This window comes from Acinonyx jubatus, chromosome B1 (genome assembly GCF_027475565.1).
Source record: "Acinonyx jubatus isolate Ajub_Pintada_27869175 chromosome B1, VMU_Ajub_asm_v1.0, whole genome shotgun sequence".
NCBI classification, from domain to species: domain Eukaryota; kingdom Metazoa; phylum Chordata; class Mammalia; order Carnivora; family Felidae; genus Acinonyx; species Acinonyx jubatus.
The window spans coordinates 196,750,334-196,777,924 of NC_069382.1; the positions used below are offsets into that span (position 1 = coordinate 196,750,334).

The 27,591-nt window shown below is 52.9% G+C and overlaps 1 protein-coding gene and 1 long non-coding RNA gene across 15 annotated transcripts in view; one reads left to right on the forward strand and one right to left on the reverse strand.

The window, feature by feature from the left end:
* Positions 1-6,164, reverse strand: part of JAKMIP1 (janus kinase and microtubule interacting protein 1) — a 141,155-nt gene extending 134,991 nt beyond the window's left edge. For 5 of the 14 annotated variants that reach the window (XM_053217610.1, XM_053217604.1, XM_027077499.2 and 2 more), the window contains exon 1: positions 5,849-6,162. The gene's annotated coding sequence lies outside the window, so the exon portion shown is untranslated. Of the gene's footprint in view, positions 1-4,281; positions 4,301-5,848 lie in introns of those variants that run through there. The other 9 variants (XR_008296429.1, XM_053217609.1, XM_053217608.1 and 6 more) reach the window with 5 other exon arrangements.
* Positions 5,229-12,743, forward strand: LOC113604865 (uncharacterized). Its single transcript, XR_003426904.2, has 5 exons — positions 5,229-5,483; positions 9,839-9,991; positions 10,339-10,753; positions 11,618-11,755; positions 11,841-12,743. It is a non-coding gene; the product is annotated as an uncharacterized LOC113604865 (long non-coding RNA).
* The last annotated feature ends 14,848 nt before the right edge of the window (positions 12,744-27,591 follow it).

The window sequence follows — 27,591 nt, forward strand, 5'->3', positions numbered from 1 at the left end:
CACTGGGGCCCCTGACCTGGCACACACAAGGGCATTACTGCCACATGGGCGGTCAGGACGGTCGCACACAGAACCCTCTTTCATTCTCTAAGGTGGCCCTCCAGCCAAGTCTGGGCCACGGGGTAGAAGGGACAGCGGGAGGCCTCATCCACACGGCATCTGGGTCCTCTGAGGTCCAGGAGGAGGGGCTTCAAGGCATGTGATGGGACCCGAGGATGCTTCCAGGACCTGGAAAGGATAAAGGGGGCACCACGGGCCACAGAGAGGACAGACCTAGCGCCCCATCATTGCCACTGTCCACCCCACGAGGCTGGGCCTTCACCTCGACTCTTTATTTCCTCACGCCATCTCCAGGGACAGGGACTGGGGGCGTCCCCGCTTTACAAACGAGGACACCGAGTTGTAGGGGGTACAGAGGAGTTCGTGTGCCTCATCCCCCATCAGCTGGTAAATGGCAGAGCCAGCGCTCAAACGCAAACCCGCCGTCCAAAGCCTCCTGTGCGAAGTCAGGATGCCGCTGACGTTTGCCTTTTTTCCTCCAAAACTCCCACAAGGCAGCATGGAGTCATGGTTAAGAACGTGGACTGCCACTCTGGGAGGACGGGAAAGTTCTGGACTTGGGTGGTGATGGTGGCACAACGGTGTGAACATACTCCACGCCACTGACCGGTTATGAAATATGTTAACCGTTAATGTGTTAACCGTTACTAAAAATATTACATATATATTTAACACAAAGATCCTTTAAAAATGATCAGGTCCCAGGTTGCTCCCGAAACCAATACTACACTGCATGTTAACTAACTTGAATTGAAATTAATTTAAAAAAAAAAAAAAAAAAAAGGAGGGGGCACCTGGGTAACTCAGTTGGTTAACCATCTGACTTCCGCTCAGGTCATGATCTCACAGTCTGTGGGTTCGAGCCCCGCGTCGGGCTCTGTGCTGACAGCTCAGAGCCTGGAGCCTGCTTCCGATTCTGTGTCTCCCTCTCTCTCTGCCCCTCTCCCACTGCACTCTGTGTGTGTGTCTCTCTAAGATGAATAAGCATTAAAAATTAAAAAAAAAAAAAGAGGGATGCCTAGGTGGCTCAGTTGGTTAACCGTCCAACTCTTGATTTTGGCTCAGGTCATGATCTCACAGTTCTGCGAGTTCGAGCCCCACATTGGGCTCTGCGACGACAGCCTGAAGCCAACTTGGAATTCTCTCTCTTTGCCTCTCTCTCTGCCCCCCCTCTGCTGACGTGCTGTCTCTGTCTCTCTCAAAAGAAAGAAACTTAAAAAAAAATTTTTAATTGTCAATAAATATTTAAAAATCGATAGTATACAGACCATATTCTCTAAACGTGGTAAAATTCAAATTAGAATCTAATAAAAAATACAAATTCCCTCCCCCCAAAAAAGGAATAATGTGGGCTGCTCGGGAGCAGATCCCTGCTCCCCCACGTACCAGCTCTGTGACCCTGGGCAGGCTACAGGCTGTACCCATCCGTAAAATGAGAGGCGCGAGGTACCTCCCTCTGGGCTTGTGTCCAGAACTGAATGAACTCAAATCAGGGACAGCACAGACCAGGGGGGTGGCACACTCCAGCCGCAAAGGGCCAGGCAGTAACTGTCTCTGGCTTTACGGGTAACTGCCCCAGCTAGGTAACCCTGTCAGCACAGCAGGAAAGCAGCCACAGACAGCAGGTGCACAAGTGGGCGTGGCTGGGTACCAATAAAGCTTTATTTACAGAAGCGGGCGGCGGGCTGATGGGCCACAGCTTGCCGCTCCCCCCCCCCCCCCGGGGCGTTTACCCTGGCACTTGGTAGGTACTTAACAAACGTTAACTGTTACAATTAAGAAAAATGGCATTTATTTCATTTCTACAGATGAATGAGAAGTAAAATATTTCCTGTGGCAGTTCCAAAAATAAATACAAAGGCAAGAGCAGAGCCTCGGTCCCCCCCCCCCCCCCCGTGGAGGCGGGGGTAGGGGGAGCTCCCTCACTCTGAGCCCCAGGCCCTGCCCCCACTCCGCTGCTTTCAAGTCTTTCTGAACCAGCCCTGGCCACTCTCCGCAGCTCTTCCCCCTCCCCCCCTCCTACAGGAAGGGCTCCTCACCCCTGCCCCAGAGCCCGAGGCCCTCAGGCCCCCCTCTTTGTTCCTGCCCCTCCCCGCTGGCCCATGATCCCTGGGCTGTCCACCCGGCCTTAGAAAGGCAAGAGCAAGGGAAACATTTTCTGACCGTGTTCAGGGCTAGAATGACAATGACCAGCAAGGTCCCACTGCTGGCCCGCCCTGGGGTCCCTTCCTGAGCCTCAGATCCCCGCAACCCTAATGGCTGCTACTGGCTTCAAGGTAACCTGTTTCGACTAAAGGCACTGAGAAGCCTCCTCTCACTGATTCCTCACACGGGCCTTCTGGGAAGGTCGACTTTCCATTACAGGGATCAGCGTGTTCCAGGAAGCAATCCCGGAGTTCTGGAGCACGGGAGCCCTCCCCTCCGCCCCGTGCGTTCCGCCTCCGCCCCCACCTCCGGACTCAGCCCCTGCCTGTCAGGTGCTCACATAATCCTTACCCTAGGGAAGTTCTGTGCAGCTTCGGGGAGAGAACTCACAGCAGGAGTGGGAGCTTAAGCAACCATAGCTACATTCCTCACGTGAGCATCGCAGAGAAAGGAGCTGGGCAGAGAGCGGTTAAGTGACTTGCCCAAGGTGGCACAGCCAGTAGGGTCTGAGCGGGTCCTCAGTGCAGCCCCCATGACCCCGCCCTGTGCCTTCATGGCTTAACCACTGAGCAGGAAAGAAGCTCGGATGACGGAGGGTGGCCAGGGGGGTGGCCTTCTCTACACTCCCGGTGAGCTCAGGACTCCTGCCCACAGCCCTCAGCACCTTCTCACACAGGTGTGCACAACTCCCAGCAGCCAACACGCACGCACCCCCTCCGCCTGTCTTTCCCACGCATTGACTATTTATGTAGCTCGTTGGCCTGGTGTTGTTAGCTAGGGAAGGACGCGGAGGGCCTCTAACTGGGGTGGCCGCTTTGGGACAAAACCAAAGATTCATTTTTTAACCATACACTCCCTCATCATCACGGCCGCTTCAGTGGTTCCCGTGCCCGGAGACCGCACTCTGATCCCCACATCAACCCAGCCAGACAGACCGCCGCCCCCATTTGGACAGGCAATGGGAGACCCAGAAAGGTTAATCCTGTTGCCCAGGATCACACGACCATAAGGAACAGGACAAAGGTGAACCCCACTTCAGAAGCCCTGTGGGGGCTCAGACACCCTCAGGAGATCAAACGAGAACTGGAACACAGTGCAGTCATCCCCAATCTTTCTGAGGGAGGCAACCCGTTTTAGCTTCAAACCCTGGGGCGGGGGGGGGGGGGGGGGGGAGGCACCTGCTGGTCTGCAGCTGAGTGAGGGGCGGGGCCGCCGTGGCACCCGGGCAGTCTGGGTCCAGAGCCCGCGGAGAGGAAGGGCGGCACTGGCTGCTGGCTTATGCCTTCCTCAGAAAATTGTTCCTTCTCCTGCTCCCCTCCTGGCCCCAATCCACCCTGTACCCTAAGAGGGTGGGGCCTCCCTCCTGCCTCCTCACCGGGAAACCTTCTGGTCAGGCCGAGGACAGACCATCAAGCTCCGTCCCTCTTACGGCGCTGGCAGTATCCATGACACTGTGACTGCCCCCCTGGAAGGCAGAGCCCCCCTCAAAGCAGGGCTGCCCCTCAGACCTCACCGTGTCCCCAGTCTCCGGTGGGCAAGGTCTGCTTAAGGAAAAGCTACACAAATATTAAACCACACACGGATATATGTTCCAAAAGAGCACAGATGAGAGGACCCGCAATCTGTTTGCCAAAGTCAGGAAACATCCCAAAGAAGGACCCAGAGACTTGGCCCTTAACATATGCATAGGAGTTCTCCAGGCAGACAAAGGAGGGGAACATCTCCCCCAAAAACAACAGTAACAAAACCACAGCACAGGGGGAGAAGCCGAAGGGTCAAGACCTGTCCGGGGAACGCAGAGGTGGCACACTTAGCTGAGACAGCGTGGCAGGGAGAAAGAGAGGTGGGCCAAGGAAGCGAGGATGTGAGGAACAGGTGAGGTCACAGGGGCAGCGGGAGCCAGGACGGTTTGTCAAGGACAATGGCAATGATCGTGTTTGTTGGGCCCACACCCTGACCCACTGAGGGGCCTCTCACCGTGAAAAGTCTGAAAATGAGAATTACCCTCATGCTCTGCAGAGATGCATTACAACCCATGTGCAAGAGCTCAACAACAAACACTTGGCAATCACCCACCTTCTGGAAGACTTTTCTCAGCAGCAGCAATCCGGGAAGTTGCCCTGCTGGACAAGCATCTGAGAAGGGTCCTGACCACCCATGCCATCCCCAAACCTGCCCCTCCTCCTTGTCCATCTGGGCTCATGGAAGTGCCACCCACCTGCTCAAGGTCCTGGAGGAGAGGCCAGCTCCCCCACAGACTCACCCTACACCAGCAGGTCAGACAGAGTTCGTGGGGAGAGCCCCCCTCAGGTGCAGGGAGCCCCGGAGCCCCATGTGAGGGGCTGAGGCTGCCCCTGGCCTTCCAAGATCTCCTAATCTGGTCTGGCAGGCTGAAGCCATCAGACAGGACGGGAGTGTGTCCCACTCTGCCATCCAAGGACCCTCAGGCGGGGGCAAGGGGTTCTCCCTGACCTTGGTAGAGAAGGAGCTGACCAGTTGAAGGAATGGCGTTCCTAGAGAGGGAACAGCACAAGCAAAGGCCAAGGACAGTGTGCCTGTGAGTGCGCGTGGAAGGGGTGGGGGTGGCGGAGCACCCGCGGTTAGACACAGTATCTCCGGAGTCTAAAGAGCCGGGCAGAGGCTGGCGGAGAGCCCAGGCCGGCCAAGCCATCAGGAGAAAGACAGACTCCGGTGTGTGGGGAGGGGAGGTCGTGGGGAAGGGGGGGGGGGGGGTGCTTCTATGGCAAAAGACTCCAGCCTGGCAAGCTGCCTCTATCAGGGATGACGAGGCCGGCTCCTCCGGAACCCGAAGCAGGGAGGGTGGAGTGATGGAGTGGGGGGGCAGAGGGCTGGGGGCGAGGGCACGGCGCACTAACGCAGGCCCACAGGCCGGGGCTTGAACGCAGCGCGCCCAGGCAAGGTGCCCGGCCCCGCAGAGCCGATCCCTCTGCGCCATCTCCCGAGGCTGCGTGCGCCCAGGGCGCGCCGGCGGGGCAGCAGGGTGGGTACCAGCCTTTCTTCCCAGCGCTACAGCCTCCTCCCCGAACCCACGTGGGCGGAGCAGCGCGGGGGTGTGCGTGGCAGGGGCCTAGGCGGCGGGTGCTGTGCGCGGGGCGGGGGTGCAGGCAGGGCGGCCTCGCCCCCCACCCCGCCGCCTCCGGCCTCCAACCTCTGTGCCACCTCGGCCGGGACGCGGGGGTACCCGGACCTACTCAGTGGGTAGGACACCGAGAGAACCGGCCGGCCACGCCCCCCGCGCCACTCCCTGGAGGCAGCCGGTGGGTCCCCCTCCCCCTCCTTGGCTCGTGAAAATGGGGGTGGCGTGAGGGAGACAGAGGCACTGGGGGCGGGACGGGGAGGGGGCCTACGGAGGGAGACGAGGCAGAGTTCTGCTGGGAGAGAGACGCTGCGGGGGGATTTGGGGGGAATGGGGGATGGGAAGGGTGGGGGTCCACGGAGGTGAGACGCGAGAGCGTCAAGGGATCCGGAGGGGCGCGAGGGCTGGAGGAGGGGGAGGTGGGCGTTGGGCGGGGCGGCACCGGTCACCGAGTCCCCTGCCGCCGGGTCCGCCCCTCGGTCGTGGGGTCCGCGGGCCCCCTTTGGCCAGCGCGCGCCTCCCGCCCCCCGGCGCACCTGTACCCACCTGCTCGGCGCTCAGGCCCGAGCCGGGCAGCAGCAGCGGACGTAGCCAGCGCAGCCCCGCGCCGCATCATCCAGCCGCCCCCTCCCCGCCCCGAGCTTACGCTGCCGCCGCCCCCGCCTTAAAAAGGACAAAACGGAACAGAAAAAGGCTGCGTGCAAAAAAAAAAAAAAAAAAAAAGGAAAGAAAGAAAATTCGTAAGCAGCAAACGAGGAAGACGGGCAGATGCGCGCGCGGCTTGGCGGGGCGAGGGGCGAGGTGCGGCGGCGCCGGTGACCGCGCTCGGGGCAGCCGGCAGGCGCGTGCCGCACGCTCCCGGCTGCAGCTCGGGCGACCACCCGGCGCCCGGCTCGCGGCGCGGCCCCGCCCCTCCCCGGGCCGCCCCTCCGATTGGCCTGTCCTCCTGCCAGTCAGAGGGAAGGCGCGGCACTCGCCCGCCCCCGCCCGGGGCCGAGGCCGGGAGCTGTTCGGCGGCAGCCGGAGGAGGTGCGGGGAGGCCTGAGCGTGCGCACTTGGCCCCGAGGCCCGCGCCGGGGAAGGGCCGGGGTCCCGCGGCTGAGCGCCCGGCGAGGCGCAGGGCCGCCGCGCCGGGCGGGTGGGAGCCGCCCTGGGGAGGGGCTTGCCAGCTCCAGTTCGGGCTGAAGGCCCCGGGAAGCCCGTCCCTGCCCTCACCTGGGACGGTGGGCATCGAAGGCCATCGGCGGTCAGGGAAGACACGACCTGCGCCTTTGTACACACGGAACTCTCAGGGTCCCAGGTCCCAGGAAAGGAAGTGTTGAAGGTGACACGGCTAGCCAGAGGCAGAGCCAGGAGTCTCACGCCAGAGCTGACAGCCTTCACCGCGAGGCAAACCCGTGTCAGCAAAAAATAGTGGAACGAATAATGTGATGTCCAGCCCGGGCTTGAAGGAAGGGTAGGATTTCGTGAGGCAAAGATCCATTCATTCAGTTCTGTTCCACAAATATTTAATTGGGCACCTACTATGTACCAGGGAGCCATTAAGATCTAGGGATACCGCAGTGAACAGACAGAAGGCCCTGCCCTCCCGGAGCTTATATTCTAGCAAAGAAAAGGAAGGCAGGAGCATTCACATAAGCATGAGAAAGCACCTTGATCGCAGGAAAGTGTGGCTTATTTGAGAATCTAAAAGAGGGGGGTGTCTCCGGGCTACAGACAGGTGAGATGAATGGCCAAGAGGAGGGTGACCAGACAGGTAGAGGCCAGAGCTGTAGGGTCTCTGGCTATGGGAAAGAATTTGGAGTTGATCCTGAGGCCGTCTCACCAGGGAAAGTGGTCTGTGGGGACAACGTCAGAGTTACGTATTTGAAGTGTGCTGATCTGCTGTGTCTGAACCACCCCTCGGGACCACCCGAGAGGCAGGTACCACCACTTTCTCCTCGCTAGGGATGAGGAGGCCCCGGGTCCCAGGATCCACAGCAGGTAGCAAGGTGGGAGCCAAGGGTCCAAACTTGTCCAGAACAGCCTTCCAGGTACCCTGAGACTCAAAGTTCGTGAGCCCAGACCTCAAAGTCGCAGGGAGGCGGGTTTCAGCTCACCAAGAGGACAAACGTTCTTCTCAGAGATGCCGCTCTCGAAGATGTGCTGAGCTCCCATCCCCTCGACAGGCCATCCACGTTTGAGGGTCTTGGGGAAGGGGTTCCTGCTGCGTTCCAGACGGGGAGCAGTCAGTGCCCACTAGCCTGCCTCTGCTGGGACCAAGCTGTTGGGGGTCGGGGGAGGGATCCCGGTTTGACCACTTACTAGCTGGTGACCTTAGGCAAGTGATTGGCCCTTGGCTTTCGTCAGTTTCCTCGTCTGTAAAATGGACCTTAAAACAGTGATAATCGGTGGGTTTGGGTGGGGATTAAATGACCTAATATATATATGGATCTCTGCTACTTCCTGAAGGCCTCCATCATAAATTACCACAGACCAGGGGCACCTGGGTGGCTCATTCGGTTAAGCGTCTGACTCTTGATCTCGGTTCAGGTCACGATCTCACAGTTTGTGAGTTCGAGCCCCGCACCAGGCACTGTGCTGATGGTGCAGAGCCTGCTTGGGATTCTGTCGCTCCTTCTCTCTGCCCCTCCCCTGCTTGTGCGCTGTCTCTCGAAATAAACTCAAAACAATTTTTAATAAAAATAAAAATACCACAGACCAGGAGGCTTAAAAGAACAGAAATGTGTGCTCCCGTAATATTATAGGGTAAAAGTCCCTAGTCCAGAAATTGTTAGGGGAAATTCTTTCCTGCCTTTTTCAGCTTCTGGGGCCTCCAGATGCTCCTGGGCTTGTGGCCACATCACTCAAATGTGGCTTCCCGTGACTGTGGCTGCCTCCTCTGTCCATGCCTCTTCTGTTTTAAAAGTTTTTGGGAGAGAGAGAGCATAAGCAGGGGAGGGGCAGAGAGAGAGGGGAACAGAGGATGCCAAGTGGACTCTGCGCTGAGAGCAGAGAGCCTGATGCGGGGCTCGAACTCACAAACCGTGAGATCGTGACCTGAGCTGAAGTCAGACGCTCAACAAACTGAGCCACCCAGGTGCCCCCCCATCTCCTCTTTTATGAAGATTCTTGTCAGTGGATTTAGGACCTACCGAGTTAATCCAGGATTATCTCACCTCAAGACCCTTAACTTAATCACATCTAATCACCCTTTTCCCAAGTAAGGCCACCCTCTCAGGTTCCAGGATGTTATTGTAAGTCACAGAATTATTAACTACAATTGTGATCATTCCTAAGGAGGGGGGAAAGGTGCGAAGCCAGCACATCATGTGGAACTTGGTGTGGTCTGAGGTCCGGGAGCCTTCCCTGAGGAAGTCAGCCCTGAGCCTCAGCTAGCTGGAAAAAGAGGAAGCGAGAATATTCCAGGGATAGTGAACAGCAGTGTGAAGGTCCTGAGTTTGGACTTGACCTTCCGGTGGGAAGGGAACCATCAGGAGTTCTAGAGGAAGGCCATGAGTGACCGGATTCAAGGAGGCCTGGTCAAGTACAGAAGGGCAAGGCAGGCCCCGCCAGCTCCATCAGGGATCCCGCAGACACAGACAGGCACCCACTGCACAGGGATGCTCTGCCCAGACAGCAGGGACATGGCAGGGAGACAGCTTGTCTCTGCCCCGTGGCTCATGGGTCAGTGGGAGAGACCACAGTGGAGCATTATGATGGGGTACCCTGACTATATGAGTGCCAGGGAAGGAGCTCCTGAGACCACTTCAGGGAGTCAGGAGGGGCTTCCTGGAGGAGGAGACATGTGCACTGCAGCTAGACAAAGAGGGAGGAAAGCAGGCCTTCCAGGCAGAGGGAACAGCATGTGCAGAGGGACCATAGAGGCACAAAGACTGAGACGTGGATTCCAGGCCTGCTGCCCCGTAGGGAGCACACGAGGTTAAGAGGCTGGCAAGACCAGGTCACAAGGAGCCTGAAAGCCTCACTGGGACTTCTGGTCATCAAGGAATTTGGAACAGGCCGTGACGCCCCTGGAGTTGGTTGGCAGCTCTAGAATCTGCATGGAGGCTGGGTGGGAAGGTGGAGGCAAGAGACCGTGGCGTTGGCTGAGACGAAGGAGGCTGAGGGTCAGAATCCGGGCAGTTTGACCCACGGTCCCAGGAGGACAGGTCAGAACCCTCTGAGCGGCACCCCCGCCCCCGACTAGGCTGATCCAACTTGGAAGACTTGCCTTCTGGGTGGTGAGCGGTGCTGGGGGAGGGGTACCCATGACAAGAGCAAACGCTGGTCAAGCTTGCTCCAAACAGGTACTGATGCAGGTATGCTGCGTGTACTAATTTAGTTAATCTGCACAACCACCCTAGGCACAGAGAGGTTAGGTAGCTTGCGCAGGGTCTCACAGCCAGAAGAGCCAGAATGCAATTGCTTCCGGGGATAAATAAACCATCACATTGATAATAACGACTCACGTTTACTGAGCACTTACTGTGTGCTGGGCACTGTCTGAGCTTCATAGAAATTAACCCATTTCAATCCCTCCCTCCTTATCCTTAGACACCAAGGAATGTAAAGGTTCAATAACTTGCCTCAGGGCACCAACTCAGTGGCTGAGTTGGGGATTGGAACCAGCAGACCTGGCTTCCACAGTGGCCGACACCGCTCGGGCTCTCTGCATCTCCTGAGTAGCAGAAAACTACCCCACTGCTGGTAAGATGCCCTGAGGCAGGGGGCACAGCAAAACCAGTGCCAAGCGAGGGGCGGGGAGCTCTGTGTCCCTGGGACAAGTCCCATCAGTGCTCTGAGCCTAGGTCTCCTTCCTCCCTGTCGAATAGAAATGGTGCCACCCCTCCCCCCACACACACACCTGCCAGACACTCTGGGATGTGAGTCCTGGTTCCACCATTGGCCCCCAGTGCCACCATCCGAGTGATGGGAAGAGTAGGACCTAGGCATGTGACCATGGCGCACCTAAAAGAGTGAGGCTATTCGATGCATGCATTGAACACTGCTGGGATTCGTAGCAGAAAAGCTTACCTCCCTCCGTGTCCCCGCAGGCGCTGTTACTCTCATTTTCTGGAAGAGACAAAGGAGACTCAAACAAAAGGATCTGGAAACTACAGCCAGGTCTCCGACCCCAAGCCCACGCTGCCATCAGCTCACGCTCGGATCCTAAAAGATGACGATGGGAATTATGCTGAGCTCAACAGCTGCGTGATTCCATTTATAGAACTTTATCAAAACGACAGGATTATAGAAACAGAGGACCGATGCGTGGCACCAGGAGTTGGGGAGAGGGAGGGTGGTGGCCGTGTCTATAAAGGGGTAGCGGGGTGGCACTGGGTTCTACCCCGAGGGTACCCTGTGGCGGTGCACACGCCAGTCTACACGAGTGATAAAATCGCACAGAACTAAGTTCGCGCGCACATGCGCCCGCGTGAGCTCAGGTAAAGCCACGGAAATCTGATTGAGGTGGGTGGATCCTATCCACGTCGGTTGCCTGGTTTGTGATGTTGTAACTATAGGTTTGCAGGGTGTTACCTTTGAGGGAAACCAGGTGAAGGGTATACTGGCTCGTTATTGTTTCTTACATGTGAGTGTCCAGTGATCTCGATACAAAAAGTTTATTTTTTAAAGAAACAGGATGATCACGAAGGTAGCTGCCCAAGGGTCTCCTGCACAGGACAGGGCTTGGCCCCGGGGTGGGCACCGAGGGCCTGCGGATTTCCCTCCAGAAACAAGGTGGATCAGCCATGAGGGGTGGGAGGCCGGGCAGAGTGTCCCAAGTTCTGCATCCCTTTCTGGGCCGGGGAGTCCGACCTCCTGGGACGCAGCGTCCCTAGGCCAGGACACGCTCTTTCTTCTCCTCTCCACCATTCAAGGAAAACAGCTTTCTGTGGGCTATTTCTGGTTCTATGAATAATGCATGCTTATTGTAAAGAATTCAAACAGTACAGGCGGATATAAAGGAGACAACAAAGGTCACCTTGAATCTCGCCACACCGGGGTGACCCCCGAGAGCCTTCGGGTGACCAGGCCTCCGTGCCTCTCCCGTGTGCAGATACATTCACATGAAGGGGCGTAATAAAAATACGATGGTTTTGTTCTGGACGCTTCCCCCTCCCCATTTCCACAGCACATCCCCCATGAGGTGGCCCCTGATAACCCCCTGGCTTACCTTCTCCCATATGTTTCTCCACAGACACCCGTAAGTATATGCTACGTACCTACACACGTGCATTCACACACATACACGCACCCACAGGGGAGCTTGGGGGTCAGTGTCTTACAAAAAGAATCCCTCCTAATCACATTTAACTGCTTCTTACTTTTCAGGCTCACCAACACCTGCTGAAATCCGTGCTAGCTTCTTCAGGGAACTCGCCTCATGCTTTTGAAAGGCTGATGACATCCCATGATGTGCGCCTTCTCCCTGCCCTTGCCGGCTAAGAACAATGGGCAGGAAATATCCTGGTCAGTGTCAGTATTTTTCTTCCCACAGACTGGATTCCCAGGAGTGGAGTTACTGGTTTGAAGACCTAAACTTTTATTTTAATAGATGCTGACAGATTACCTTCCCGAGATTCTGTGACACCTGACCCTTCTGCCTCAATGCACACAGTTCCCACCATCAACCGATGCCAGGGCATGCTGTAAACGTTGCCATCCTGATGAGTGCGAAGTGATCTGTCCTTGTGACTTTAGTTTGCATTTCCCTGCCTACTGGGGAATCGGGGAGAACTTGAATATATGTTTGACTTTAGAGGTGCTCTTTTGAGAATTGGCTTCTTACCCTTTGTCCATTTTTAGTTGGGGCTTTTGCTTTTGTCCTTTGGACGGGGGCGGGGGGAGTGTTTCCAGGGTTGTTTTTTTTTTTTAATTTTATTGAAGTATAGTTGACATATAATGTCATATTGGTTTCAGGTGTACAATATAGGGATTTGGCAATTCTATACATTATTCAGTGCTCACCACAGCAGGTGTGGTCTCCACATGTCACCATAAACGTTATCACAGGGCTATTATTTTTATTTTTTTAATGTTTATTTATTTTTGAGAGAGACAGAGTGTGAGTGGGGGAGGGGCAGAGAGAGGGAGACACAGAATGTGAAGCAGGCTCCAGGCTCCGAGCTGTCCGCCCAGAGCCCGACGCGGGGCTCGAACCCACGAACGGTGAGATCATGACCTGAGCTGAAATGAAGAGTCCCACGCTTAATCATCTGAGCCACCCAGGCGCCCCCCCCTCTTCACCTATCTCTTCCTCCACCCCGCTCCCTCCCTTCTGGAAACTGTGTTTTTCAAACCATGTTCATCATCAGGATTGTTCTCCATACTTACGAGCGCGCTCCCTTTTGTCCATTTTTAAGTGTTCTCGGCAGAGCGGATACTCCTCTGCTGGTTCTCGGGTTCAAGCACTTTTTCCAGACCTTTCTTGCATCTCTTGACTTTGCTTGTGGCATCTGTTGCCAAGTATGTAGCCAGACCCTCTCGCTTTCTTTCTCTTTTTAATACAGCTTCTGCCTTTCGTTCTTGGTTAGATTGGTCTCCATGGCACCTAGAGCACACTGTAGCCTAGATTTTCGCTCAAGAAAGCTCGGACAGCTATCATTCATTGTTGATTCACAAAAAATAAAAACGTGATCTGCCTGGGAAGCGTGACCTTACAAAATACGTTTAAGGAGACCAATTTCCAACTATTACAAAATGTTTTGAGTATGAAATATTTCAAGAATGCCAAGTAACATATATATAACATATGTATTTTCCAAAGCCCAGTAAGGGGGTTTCCAAAAATGTCAGTTGCGTCTCTATACTGCCTTAAAAAAAAGGTGGGGGGGGGGCACATGCACACAAAAATACAGTGAAATTCTGTCTGCACCGGTAACCCCACAGGGACCTGAGCGAGCTTTGGGTGATGGTAGCCCCTGCACACGGTAAGAAATGTTAGTGGCCCTTTATCCTTAGAATAGGGGCTCGACAGAGGACAGGACTCCATCAGGAACTGTTAAATCAGAATCTGTGTTCCCATCAGATTCATTACTTCAAGGTTTTGCTATATTCAAAGAATAAAAGATTATAGGCGCACCCTGGGTGGCTCAGTCGGTTAAGCGTCCACCCTCGGCTCAGGTCATGATCTCGACGCTTGTGAGTTTGAGCCCCGTGTTGGGCTCTGTGCTGACAGCATGGAGCCTGCTTGGGATTCTCTCTCTCCTTCTCTCTCTGCCCTTACCCCGCTCACATTCTCTCTCTCCCCCCTCCCCTCAAAATAAATACAATCAAAAAATAAAATAAATTTAAAAAACTATCAAATAAACATTCCTGTATCCTCCATTCAACCTAAGAAATAGAACATGAGTCTTGTCCTATGTGCCTGTCCCCAACTGGTAACCGTGTTTCTCAAATGTGTTTTATCTTTTCCCTGATTTCCTATGCGTGGTTGCATGGTGTCATATCTCTCTCTATTCTCCCATATTTTTCTTCTTATTTCACATTGAGTTTTAAAAATGCATCCACTTTGAAACATGAAGCTGAACTGCGAATAGACATTCTGGCAACTTTTTAAAAAAAATTTAAACAGCGCAACCACAGACATCTGCATTCATACCTCCCGATGCACGTAGATAAGAGGTTTGTCCATCAGGATCTCTCGACAGCAGTGCTACTGACATTTTGGGTGGGATAATTCTTTGTCGAGGGGGCTGTCCCTGGCTTCCACCTGCCAGATGCCATTCGCACCCTCCTCCCAGATGTGACAGCGGAATGTCTCCAGATCGTGTCAAATGTCCCCCTAGAAGGCAAAATCGCCCCTAGCTGAGGTGCCATTCTGGAGTTCACACTGCTGGACTGGAATTCCTAAAAGGCATGGGGCGTGAACGTCTCCAACTCTACAAGATATTGCCAAACAGTGGTCCAAAATGTTCATGCCAATTTAGTAACCAGCAACGGTCCACGAGAAACCCAGTTCCTCTCCATCTTTGCCAACCTGCGGTCTTGGCTGGATGTTTGCCAACCTGGTGAGAGTGAACTGGTGTCTCCGAGCAATGTAATGTGTGAATTTCTCTGACAGAAGCTCTTTGTATGTTTTTGGCTTTTCATACTTTCTCTCCATGAACGTGGCCTTTTCATGTATCCTGCCCATTTTTCTTTTGGGTTGTCTTTTCCTATTGCTTTTCAGGGATACTTTATATTTTCTGGATACTGATGTTTTGTTGGACATATGTTCTGCACATACCTCCATTCAGTTAAGGGCTTACCGTCTTATATTATTGTAGTTTCCTTTATAATATTGTATTTATATTATTGTAGCATTCTATTGGGTGAGTAGAAATATTAACTTTAGGGGCACCTGGTTCGCTCAGTCAGTTAAGCGTCTGATTCTTGATATCAGCTCAGGTCAGGATCTCACGGTCTCCTTGCTTGAGATTCTCTCTCTCTCTCTCTCTCTCTCTCTCTCTGTCTCTCTGCCCCTCCCCCTTCATGTGCGTGCTGTCTCTCTCCCTCTCTCTCTCTTTCTCTCTCAAAATAAATAAATTTAAAAATATATATTAATTTTAGGGGTGTCTCGGTGGCTTAGTCGGTTAAGCGTCCAACTTCAGCTCAGGACATGAACTCGTGGTTCATGAGTTCGAGCCCCATCTTGGGCTCTGTGCTGACAGCTCAGAGCCTGGAGCCTGCTTCCGATTCTGCGTCTCCAGCTCTCTCTTCCCCCTCCCTGCTTGCACTCTGTCTCTCTGTATCTAAAAAAAAAAAAAAAAATGAATAAAGCATTAAAAAATTTTTAATATTAATTATAATATAGTCCCTGTTTTCAGTATTTTCCTTTAGGATCTGTGCTTTTTGTGTTTTAAGAAATCCTTCCTTATCTAGAGTCCTTAAGAATATTCTCTTATATTCCCTTCTGAATGTTTTAAAGTTTTACTTTAAGTTTTATTTTAAGTTTTACTTCGAGACTAAGGCCCCTGCTGTTGAGTTTTACGGGCAGGGAGAGCAAGAGGTCCTGTTGTATCTTTTCCCCTCTCGTGGGGATAGCCGGTTGTCCAAGCATCGCTTATGTAAAACCCCTTCCTTTCTCACAGGGGCTACAGTATCACCTATGACATGTATCAGGCGTGCAGGACCCATGGTCTGTTTCTTTTGTCTATTTGTCTGTTTCTGTGTCAATATCATGCTGTGGTAACTACTTTAGCATTATAGTAAGTCGTTTGTTTGTTTGAGAGAGAGAGAGAGAGAACCAGCTCAGGAGAGGGGGAGGGGCAGAGGGAGAGGCTCAGGAGAGGGGGAGGGGCAGAGGGAGAGAGAGAGAGTGAGAGAGAGAGAGAGAGAGAGAGAGAGAGAGAGAGAGAGAGAATCTCAAGCAGGCTCCATGCTGCCGGCACAGAGCCCAACACAGGGCTTGATCTCACAACCCTGGGATCATGACCCGAGCTGAAAACAACAGTCGGACACTCAACCGACTGAGCCACCCGGGCGCCCCTATACTAAGTCCTGATATTTGCCAAATCAAGTCCTCCCCACCTGGCCATCTTCTTTAGGGACATTGAAGCTGTTGTTAGCCTTTTGTTCTCCATATCCACTTTGGAATTAGAAAGGCAAATTTTGCAAAGAACCTTATTGGGATTTTGATCAGAACTGCATTAAATCGATCACACAACTGGGAGAGACATGATGTGTCATATCAAGTCCTCCACTGATGAATCCCTCTACTCACGTAGCTCTTGTTAAACATCTTTCACTATGGAGTTAAGATTCTCTGTATAAAGATCCCGCCTATTTGTCAATAGATGCATTTCTCATTTTATTTTGCTCCCGTAAATGGTATCTTTATTAAAACTATAACAGCTCTTGGGGCGCTTGGGTGGCTCAGTCGGTTGAGCGGCTGACTTCGGCTCGGGTCATGATCTCGCGGTCCGTGAGTTCGAGTCCTGTGTCAGGCTCTGTGCTGACGGCTCGGAGCCTGGAGCCTGCTTCGGATTCTGTGTCTCCCTCTCTCTCTCTGCCCCTCCCCGCTTGTGCTCTGTCTCTCTCCCTGTCAAAAATAAATAAAACATTTAAAAAGTTTTTTAAAAACTGTAACAGTTCTTTATGTGACAGGTACAAGATTCTGTATACGTTCATTAAGTAAAGCTAATTAGTTGTGTTGCTCAAATGTCCTCTATCCTTACCAGACCTTAATTGGTCTATCAATTATTAAGTGTTGACATTTCACCACACTCGTTTGGATGGCTACTATCTAAAAGAAGCAGAAAATAATAAGTGCCGGTGAGGATGTGAGGAACATCGGTGCACTGTCGCTGTGAATATAAAATGGTACGGCCGCTGTGGAAGATGCTCTGAGGATGTCTCAAAAAATTAAACAGAGAATCACCGTGTGATGCAGTAAGATTCCTGAGTCCGTCCCCGAAAGATATGAAAGCAGGGACTTAACAGGTATTTGTACACTGAGGTTCACAAACAGCATTAATCGCAGCCTTAATCGCAGTGTCCATCAGTAGATGAACGGATACATCGTATGTGAGGGATGCACACACACACACACACACACACACACACACACACACACACGGGAATATTATTCACTCTTAAAAAGGAAGGCAATCCCGGCACCTGCCACCACATGGGTGACACTTTGCTGAGTGAGACAGACCAGTCACAGAGGCGATGACCCCCCTCACATGAATACTAGCGTCGCCGGATTCGCAGAGACAGAAGGCAGAATGGCGAGTGGGTGCCAGGGGCTGGGGACGGTGGAAAATGGGGAGTGGGCGTTTCCTGGGGACAGAGTGCCAGTTCGGGAAGAGGAAGAAGTTCCGGAGATGCACGATGGGGACGGCGGCACCACGGTGTGAATGTGCCGAATGCCACCAAACTGTACATTTTAAGTGGTTTAAGATGCTAAACTTGATGCGATGCATATTTTCTCACAACAGAGAAAATGTTGCAAAGACGCGTGTCAGAATGTCCCCGCCGAGATAGCGGATTCGTCGCTTTCTCCTTCTGGTTCTGTCTTTTTGCTTCCTGCGAAATGCATGCAGCTCTAGAAGTGTAGCCTCTTCCTGGCGAATTTAGTACTGGGTGGCCGTCTTCTTTACCCCAATGATGATCTGATCTAAATTTTATTTGGTCCACTGGTGAAAGCTACCGCAGCCTTCCATAGCTTGGTAAATCCTTCCACCCTCCTGCGTCTTCTTCACACTTGAGATGCATCCCAAGCAAAGAGCATACAGTTCGTTGGGTTTTGTACCGTTGCCAGTCCAATACTGTCTGAGCCTGCCCGCCGGCTTGTTCGTCTACACGGACTGTGACCACCAGTGTTTTGGGAGCTATTTCTGATCTTGCGTTTTTACTCATCTTACTTTTCCTTGCTTCTCCTTTTTCTCCATTTGTGCTCGTTTTTGGGATTGCCTGAGCCTTTGGTCATTTTCCATTTCCCACCATTTGAAAGCTACATAATTTCCGTATTTTCAGCGATTGACCTAGAAATTTTACCACATTTATCTTACAAAGCTCTAATTAATCCATATCTCAGCCATCGCCTCCAGCAATAAATGGTTTGACCTTGATCACTGCTCTCCTGGGTTACAAGGTTGCTGTTCAGTACTGTAGTCCTAGCTCCTGGGTTTCTTTTGTTTAACCTTATAAAGTAAACATCACTCATTTTATAGACCCAGTATGTGTTACCATTCAGTTTTAAATATTTTGGCTCCAATCAATCCCTTGATTTCTTCTTTGACTGATGTATTAATTAGAAACCTGTTGCTTGGGGCACCTGGGTGGCTCAGTCCGTTGAGTGTACAACTCTTGGTTTCAGCTCAGGTCATGATCTCACGGTTTTGTGAGTTCAAGCCCTGCATCGGGCTCTGTGCACTGACTCAGGGGAGCCTGCTTGCGATTCTCTGTCTCCCACTCTCTCTCTCTCTCTCTCCGCCCCTTCCCCGCTCATGCTCTCTGGCTCTCTCAAAATAAATAAATAAACTTAAAAAGCCAAATGTATTGCTTAATTTCCTCATATTTGGGGGATTATCTGGACATCTTATTGTTACTAAATTATAATTTAACCCTTCTGTTAGCAGAAAACATACTCTGTATGGTTTGGGTTCTCTTCGATTTGAAACATATTTTATGGTTTGGCACATGCTCAATCTTGGTGGATTTTCCATTTGCGCTTGAAAAGATGCAAGTTTTACTATTATTGGGGAGGGGATTCTATAATGTTAATTAGGTCAGAATCATTGATGGAGCTTTCCAGATCTTAAACACCTACTGGTTTTTTGTCTCCTTTTTCTACCAATTACTGAGAGAGTGGGTGATGTCAAAAAATCTGAAACTATAGGGGTTCCTGGGTGGCTCGGCTGGTTATGCATCCGACTCTTGGTTTCAGCTCAGGTCATGATCTCACGGTTCACAGGTTCGAGCCCCACATCAGGCTCTGTGCTAACAGTGCGGAGCCTGCTAGGGATTCTCTCTCTCTCTCCCTGGCTCTCTCTCTCTCTTTTTCTCTCTCTCAAAATAAATAGATAAACCTTTAAAGAAAATATTTTAACAATCTGCAACTATAATTATGAATTTGTCTATTTCTCCTGACCACAGTGCCATTCAGCTAATATGGGCTACCTCACACAGCCTTCCTCTGTTCTTTCTCAGTTATTTCACTCCTATGTTTCTTATAAATTCAGAAGTGCAGTATAGTCGCTTTTGCTTAAAACTGCCCATTATACTTCTATAACGACTTTAGTCAGGTAAAATGAGTCGAGAATAAACTGCACATGTATATAAAACGCAGAGAAGCATTATACACCCGTGTAACCATCGGCCCAGTCAAGATAATGAGCACATCCGTCCCCCTGAAGGTTTCCTGGAGCCCCTTTGCGACCCCTCCCTCCTGCCTCTTCCTCTTCCCCCTCCCCCCCCCCCCCCCCCCAGTCCTCATCCCCGGCATTCTCCTTGGACTTGATTCACCAGGCACAGGTATTTTGAGAATCGTCCAGGTCGTTGCAGGTGCCGGGAGTATTGCTTTATCTCTCAGGGACACCCCGTTTCATGGAAGGACCACAGTTCCTTTATGTTAATGGCCATTTGGAATGTTTCCAGTTTGGGGCTGTTACAAACAAAGCTGTTGTAAACCCTTGTGTATAAGTCTTTGTGTGGATGCATGCCCTCATTTCTTGGGGACTCATTCCTAAGAATGCGATGTTCAGATCCTGTGGACATACATGTTTAACCTAGAAAGTTTATGCTTCCTAACGTGGCCGTACCATTTTCCATCCCCGCCCCCACCCCCAGCAGGATGTCAAGTGTCCAGTGCTCCCACATCCTCGCCAAAACCTGGGGTCTGCCTTTTTAAGGTTAGACATCCTCACAGGTGTGGAGTAGCAGGTCACCGAACTTTCCGTGTTTATTATGACCTCATATACGGCACAAGGTGATAGGCCTGGATGGAAAAGATTTTTCTCCGCAGGACATTTGCATGTACTTCTTCTAGGCTCCAGGGGGCGCTACTAAACTGTAACTATTGCAATTTCTTTTGATGGGTAAGTTTTCCTACCTCCTGGGCGGGGCAGATTTGCTCCTCAGACACATGTGGGAGCAGTCCTCTCGGTACAGGGTCTCTGGAGAGACTATTTATTTAAGTCACGTTCGGTTTTACCAGGAGAGGCAGCCGATATGGGAAGGTTTGTTCATTGGTCCGTGGCACCAGCATGAGACCCTCGAACTTGAAGCTCCTGTTGTGGGTGGTTGTACCCGGTGGAGGCCAGACTTCTGGGTTCACATACTGATTTGGGCTGGCTAGTCCTCTTTTTATGGGGAGGCGTGGTCCTTGGGTATTTCCCCGTACATTCAGCAGGGCATTTTAAGTGTGCTGGGAATAGTCCCGCATCTCAATATTTTCATCTGAGAAGGTATTGCTGTTGAGTGGGTCTGTGCGAGCACGCTTTGGGGATCCCAAAGTCTCCTTGTGTGATTTCTACTGTTTTCTTGGCTCATTTAGGTCTTTAGTCCATCTGGAGTTTCCTTTTGTATTTGTTGTTAGATTGGACTCTATTCCCTTTTTAGATGGCTGGTCAGTTCTCAGAAGTATTAATTAATAACTCATTCTTGTTCATTGAATTGAACTGTTATGTCAGTCACGGATTAACCTAATACATATTCTGGATTTGATTTGGGTTCTGTCTTCTGTCCTGCCCATGCATGTGTCATCCCTCAATCAACACCTCACTGATTCAATTCCTCACTGATTCAATACCTCACTGATTCAATTCCGTCTGGCACGTTCTTCTATTTCATAATTTGCCTGGCCAATCTCAAGGATTAATGTTAGGGGAATAGGTTTGACTCATTTTCGTAAGGAGGGGATCTCATTGTGTATTTGCTACATTTAACTGGACTGAATTGAGGGGCTGCGTGGGGAGGTAGAAGCAGCTTCACTTAGGCAAGCTGTTTCCTCCACCGAGCAGAGAGGGGACGGCATCTAGATCTCTGGGCTCCTGTCCTGCCGGGAGTCCCAGCCCATGTTGGCTCAGCCCTGGGGCTTCCCTGTGAGCATGAGGCAGCACCAGTGATAAGAGCAGCTGTATGCCTTTGGTGACATCACACACCCCGGCATGGTACTCAGCAATCCTATACATGCACGCCTCCAACATTTCATTTAATCCCCAGGCATTCGTGTGATGCTATTGATGCTACCTCTATTCTGTAAGGGAAGAAACTGAGCAACAGAGAGTTTTCCTGACTTATTTATTTGTTGAAGCCCTTGGTTGGTTAAAAAAACAAACCGAAACAAAACAGAAACGTGGGAATGGAGTGGGGAGCTTTGCAGAGTAGGAAAAGACCAAATTATATTGTCACACAATTATTGTTTATCACCCTTGATACGTGCAGAAGGCCTCAGAAGTAAGAACAGACATATTTATTGAGTGCCTCTGATGTACTTTAGGAGTACTCTTTGATCCCACACCTGGGCCTAATAATATGCGTTATTATTATCCCCCCTTAACAGATGAAGAGATTCAGGCCCAGAGAGGTGAGGGAACCAGCCCGAGGTTACCCAGCAGAAGTAGGCTGATGAACAGACCGTCTGGCTCTAGAGGCTGTGCCGTCCCGTAGGCAACCTCAAAATTACCCACAGAGGGTATGTGCGGCCCCCGATCGCCTTCGTGTCACCTGCCACAAACCAGAAGGGAATACGCGGTCGAGCTGTGCTGCCATTAGGAGAGGCGGAGCTCGTGGCTATCTTTATATGTTTGGAATTATCTTTGAAATTATATTTTGGAAAAAAAAATGTTTACTTAAGGCACCAATGGGTTAACAGGTGGTTGGCTTCGAGGTGCGGGATTCCGGGAGAGGGGTTGCTCTGAATGTCCTCCTTTCGTCATAGTGATGATGCGTCTGTATTCTTGCGCGATTTAGCGATATTGAAAGACAGAATTCAAAGATGACCGTCGCTGATTGGCTCTTTCTCGCCAACGGGGCGCGCGTATATAACTGCGGTGCGGGCGGAGGGACCCCGTCCGAAGCAGAGGGGAGGGGCTCGCCCGGCCCGCCGCCCCGCCCCCCGCCCGCCTTCTGACCCCGCCCAGTCCGCGGCTGCCAGGAAAGCCCGGAGCCCGGGGCGCCCTGCGCGGCTGGGACTCTCGCCCTGCTCGCCCGCCCAGGCCCCTGGCTGCGCGAAGCGGTTCCCAGCTGACAGAGCCCGCGCCCCGGGGACCCGCAGCGGCGGGGCGGAGCGGCGGGACGCCGGGGGCCGGGGGAGAGGCGGAGCCAGAGCTGCGGGCGTGGGGCCGCGTCCCGGGCGACCCGCGGCGGGACAGCGGCCAGGCTGCGGGTCAGTGGCTGAACTTGCGCCCCTCCCCGTCGCGCGCGCCCCGATGCCCGGGAGTGCGGAGGTCGTCCCCGGGGCGGGGTGGGCGCGCTCCGGTGCGGTCCGGCCCCGCGGGCCCAGGCCCTGGCACGTGACCCGGCCCGCGCCTCTCCCGGTCCGCTCCGCGCGCGTGCCCGGGCGCGGGGGACAGGCGGGTTCTCCGCCGCCAGGGTCCGGCGCTGTCCGCGGCCACCGGTGCCGAAGCGGGTGCGGCCCCGGCTCCGGAGCTGGCCTGCAATCCGGGCGGCCGGGGACGGTCTCGGGCGCTGCTTGGGGCAGACGGGTGCGAGCGGTCAGCGGGAGACCTGGTCTTGAGAGCAGTTGCGTTGGGGGCGCTCGGCCCGGCTCCAGCTTGGACTCGGCGGGCGAACCCGTGCTCACCTGTCCGGTGTACGCCCAGGGCGCCGCCGGCGGGGGGCGGCGGGGGATTGTCCCATCTCCACAGTGCAAACCCAAGGTGTTCAGCAACCCGATCTCGGCCCCGCGGGTCGTTAAGGACGTCACCAGGATTGGAACCCGGTTCGGTGGGTGCTAGAGCTTGTTGCCAAGCGCGCAGATGTTGAAATGGAGGCGGGAGAGGTTCAGGTCTTTGTCCCGAGGCTCCCATCTCCCATAATCAAGGTGAGAGTACTGGGCAAAGCAACCACCATGGTTTTTGCCCTCCAGGGAACTAAGACTTGGTGTTGACCAAGAGCTCGCATAGGCTGAGCTGTCACCCACCGCTGTTTCTGCAGCCTCTGCCTGGGCCCTGGCACTCCGTCCGACCCCGGTGCTTATGTCTGTTCCCTAAGCGAATGAATCAGCTGAGGGCTGGCTGACTCCCAAATGGGGTCCTGTCTGTGGCTGGCTGTGCTGGACCTTTGGAGAGGGGCCGAGGCAGGGGAGATTCGGGGCTGGGTGAGGTGAGGCTGTCTAAAGTCAGGCTGTACTGGAGGGGAGAGGATTTCTGTTTGTTGGGGAGGTGGAAGGAGAGGCAGCCCACAGTGGAGGGTCTCTTCTGCCCCTGCCCTGCTGTGGACATACAGGAGGGTCATGGGCCTGCCTGAACATCTTTCTCTACCTGTGGATGTCACCATGGTGATGAGTTATGCCAAAGATTAAACGGGATAATACACTTAAAGGGTCTGATCGTCATCCACGTCGACTCTCCCTCTCAGTGTCGTTTATATCCGTTGGATGAATGTGGGGCCCGGGGAGCGTGAAGGCCCAGCCTCCTGGAGCCTCAAATGACAGGCCAGGGGACCCGGACTTCATGCCCAAGTCAAGGGAGCCATAGAGGATGTGAGCAGAGAGGGAGGTAGGACTGTCATCTCTGGGCCCAGAGGCAGGGATCTCTGTGAAGAGGGTGAGTCTGATGCTGTTGGTAGGTGCGAAATGGGTGCAGCACCACAGAAGGGATGGTGCCCACCAGGGTCTGTCTGGTCCATGTGGACCACAAATCCCCATGCCCTTTGACCCAACAACCCAATTCCTAGAGAGCCCACCACACGCATGGCGCGCCATGCGTGCAAAGACCAGGAATAACCTGCATCTGCTACCAGGGGCTGCTAAACGCACAGTGGCCCGTCCACGCTGCGAACAGGGTGCAGCTTTCCCAAAACTGTGGTGGCTCTAAATGGCCAGCAGAGGGAGCTCTAAAGCATAGTGGACAAAAGAAGCAAATCAAGTGCAGTGCAACCATTTTGCCACCATGCAGGGGACGCAAGTGTGTGTAAATGCACAGACTGGTTCTGGAAGGTCAGGTAAAGGGCCTCCTAACAGTGGTTGCCTCCAGGGAGGAACGTGGGTGCTGCAGGATGAGAGGGGCAGGCTAGCTCTGGCTTTTACCATTGTCCCATGAGTACCCCTTGAGTTCTGAGCTGTACCCATGAGCTGCGACTCAAAAACACCATCTAAAACAAAACAAAACAAAAACAAGACAGTGAATGGATTACAAGGCCTTGGCCATGTGGATACAGAAATGGGGACAGGCCAGGAAAGTCCTGGAACTCTGGGTTTGGTCATCACCATTTGCCACGTTTCCTCTTCCTAGGAAGTGAGCGGCAACTCAGTGATTCCTTCCTGTCTGTCCTCACTCCCAGACAAGCCGGAGCCTGGAACAATTTGGCAGGGGGCGTTTCCTGCATCATGGCTTGTTGATTAAGACAGGATACTAATAGGGTCGCACTTGAGCACATACCTTGAGAGTTGTAACCTTCCCCTCTGCATAAGGAACTTCGGCTGGGTCAGGTGGGGGAGCAGGACAGACCACTGGGCTGACGGCCAGGAGACCTGGGTTCAAGACTTCACTTGGCCTTCCTACCTGTGTTTTTCTGGGCCATCATTCGGCACCCCTGGACCTCATTTCCCCAGTGACACACAGGCCTGCATTCACGTGTAGGTAGGAGAAAGCAGGGTCATGCGTGCACCTGTTAGACCTGAGCTAGGCAGCGTCCCGTTCCCACCTCCCTCCCGTCTGTAAAATGGGATCCTCATTACCATCCTGCCTCCTTCACCAGGGATCAGGGGATAACCTGACCACCGTCGACATGCCCGAGGGATAGATTTCTGCAAATGCACCAATTTAAAATGCCACTAAAATGACAGTCGCACTCACCAACAGTCCACTAAGTGCCGTGAACTGTACTTTACAAGTTTCAGTCTAATCCCCACCCCCAGAACGTCAACTCCAGGAGAACTGGATTCCTGTGGGTTCTCTGCCCTGACGCCTGCCACATCCAGCATACAGCGGGCGTCCAGTCAGTACTGTTGTGCGAGTAGGCCTTCCAACAACTCCGTGAATTGTGCCCCAACATACACAGAGGAAACCGCTGTCCCTGTGAGTGAAGCGTGTTGCTGATGATGTAAAGCTAATCCATGGGAGCGGGGGTCTGAGCCCAGGTGGTCTGGGTCCGGAGCCCCCATTTTTAACAATGGTTAAATAGTCTAAGTGTCAAATTGCAGCAGAAGGGGAAATTTGGGTATTTGGTTTTATAAACACAATTTTTATTTTTTTAATTTTTTTTTAACGTTTATTTATTTTTGAGACAGAGACAGACAGAGCACGAGCAGGGGAGGGGCAGAGAGAGAGGGAGACACAGAATCGGAAGCAGGCTCCAGGCTCTGAGCTGTCAGCCCAGAGCCCGATGCGGGGCTCGAACTCATGGACCGCGAGATCGTGACCTGGCTGAAGTCGGACGCTTAACCGGCTGAGCCACCCAGACGCCCCTATAAACAGAATTTTTAAAAGGTTAAATGGTTTAAAAAGTTGTGCCAGCTCGCCGGGTCCCTCCTCGTTTCTATGCAAGGCATAGAAACCTTCTCTGTGCGGTTACCCTTCTGGGCCCCAGAAAAGTGACCGCCACAACTCAGGTTTCAGGAGTTTGCTGTCACTTGGGAGCATCTGAAAATGCAGATGTCACCTTGCAGAGTGCCTGTTCCCAGACAGACCCAAGGAGGTGGTAGTGATTTCAGTGCCTCTGACCTTATGGGGCCATTTCCTCCTGTTCCAGCACCTGCAGAGTCCCTTTTCCCACCTCAAAATGAGACAGGTGGCTGCCCCCCGGGAGCTCCGTGATCCGCACCCACTGCCGGGACCTGCATCTCTGCCCATGCAGCACATAATGCTGGCCAACCAGGGTGCCCCAAAGGAGCAGGACACAGACGAGCCAAGGGCAAGTGCAATACCCAGGCTGGGCACAGAGGGCTCACGTACTGTGCTAACATTGTTAACAGCTGCATGTTTAACATTTTCTGTGTTCTGACCTCTGGTCCAGGAACTCCTGTGCATTGTCTCTGAACTCTCTCAACCCTGTGAGGTTGATATTTTTACCCCCACTTTTCAGTGGGGATAGAACTAAGGCACAGAGAAGTCAAGGAACTTGCCCAGGGTCACACAGTAAATGGCAGTGTGGGAATCAGGCTCCTGAGCCCAGCCACATCAGGAGACTGGAGGTCGCTGGTGAACATTCTGGGGTGAGGCGAGCAGTTCTCACATGGAGATGGCCCGATCTATTCTGAAAGCGAAATAATTGTCCCCTACCAAAGGGTCTGTTCCATAATAGCTACACAACAGTATGTTTTTCCTTTGTCCCTGATTATTGTAATAGTTCAGGTGGGAGATGACCAGATCTTCTTAGAAATACAAAAATAAAAGCAGTAAGCCTCTGTATCCATCAGGATCAGGCTGAACTTCACATGACAGAAAACTCCCTAAGTAACAGTGATTGAGACTGTATAGCAAGTGGTTTCTTTCTCATGTGAGTGACATAAGAAGGTAGGTGTTTTGGGGCTGGTATGGAGGTATCACAACCAGCAGGGGCCCAAAGTCCTTCCATCTCATCACTTTACTTTCCTTAGCTTGTTGCCTCACAGCCCAAGGTGGCTGCTTGAGCACCAGCCCTCCTGTCCGCATCCATCCAGCAGGAGGAAGAAAGAGATGAAAAAGACGCCTCCTTTTATGAGAATGCTCCAGAAGTTGCACGCCGTATTTCGGTCTGCCCTTATTAGCCAGAACTTAGTCACAGGGCCCCATCTGGCTGCAAGGAAGTCTGAGAAACATATTTATTCCAGGTGGTCATGTGCCCAGCTAAGAATCAGGGTTCAATTCCTAATGAAGAAGGAGAGAATGGTTACGGGGGCGATGACAGTGCCCACCGCAGCCACAGAGAGATGTGTCAGGAGCTTAACTCAGGCCTTGGTTCCTCTGAAGCCACAGCTAAGTCCCAATTATGGTGTCACTTTCTCGTGAAGATCTTCCTCATGTGACCGTCACAAGCCAGGCGGAGGCGCACTCAGAAAGGTCTTAGGACTTCTGCACCACGTACAGAAGGTGGAGCAGGACTGGAACACAAGAGGGCTGACCTCAGTAGCAGTAACAGTCACCCCACGGGCTTCCTGGACCCCGGACGCCCGTCCCAGCTCAGTGCCCGTCACAGCCAGTGAGGGAACAGCGGGCGTCTCTGTGCCTGGAGGAGGGCACCGGGGCACAGGGAGGGTAGGTCACGTGCTCGAGGTTCCACAGCCATCCGTGGAGACACCGGGACTTGAATCTGGGCTGTCTTAGTCCTGAATCCGTGCTCTGACCACCACCCTCCTTGGCCGCACAGAATCGCCGACTGTCCCTGAGGCATCTGGTCTGCAAAGCTGGCTGAAGTGGAGATGAGAAATTAGGCAAGGGGGTTTCCATGGGGGCCTAACAGCCCCCCATTAAGAAAAATTGAAAAGTACTTCTTTTGCAGCATTGGTTTATCTGAGAAGTAAATGTACCAGAGTTTTAAGAGGACCGTGGTATCTAAATGCAGGGACCCGGCCCTTAACAGTCTAACTTTTCTCATGGTTGTCTGGAACCGTGTGACGCAGGTATCGTCTTGAAACAAACATCCTCACTGTTCAGACGCAGCGGGGGGAGGGGTGCCGCATGCCCTTAACAAAGCCCCTGACTGCTCTCGTGCAAATACCCAGGACCCGGACTTTG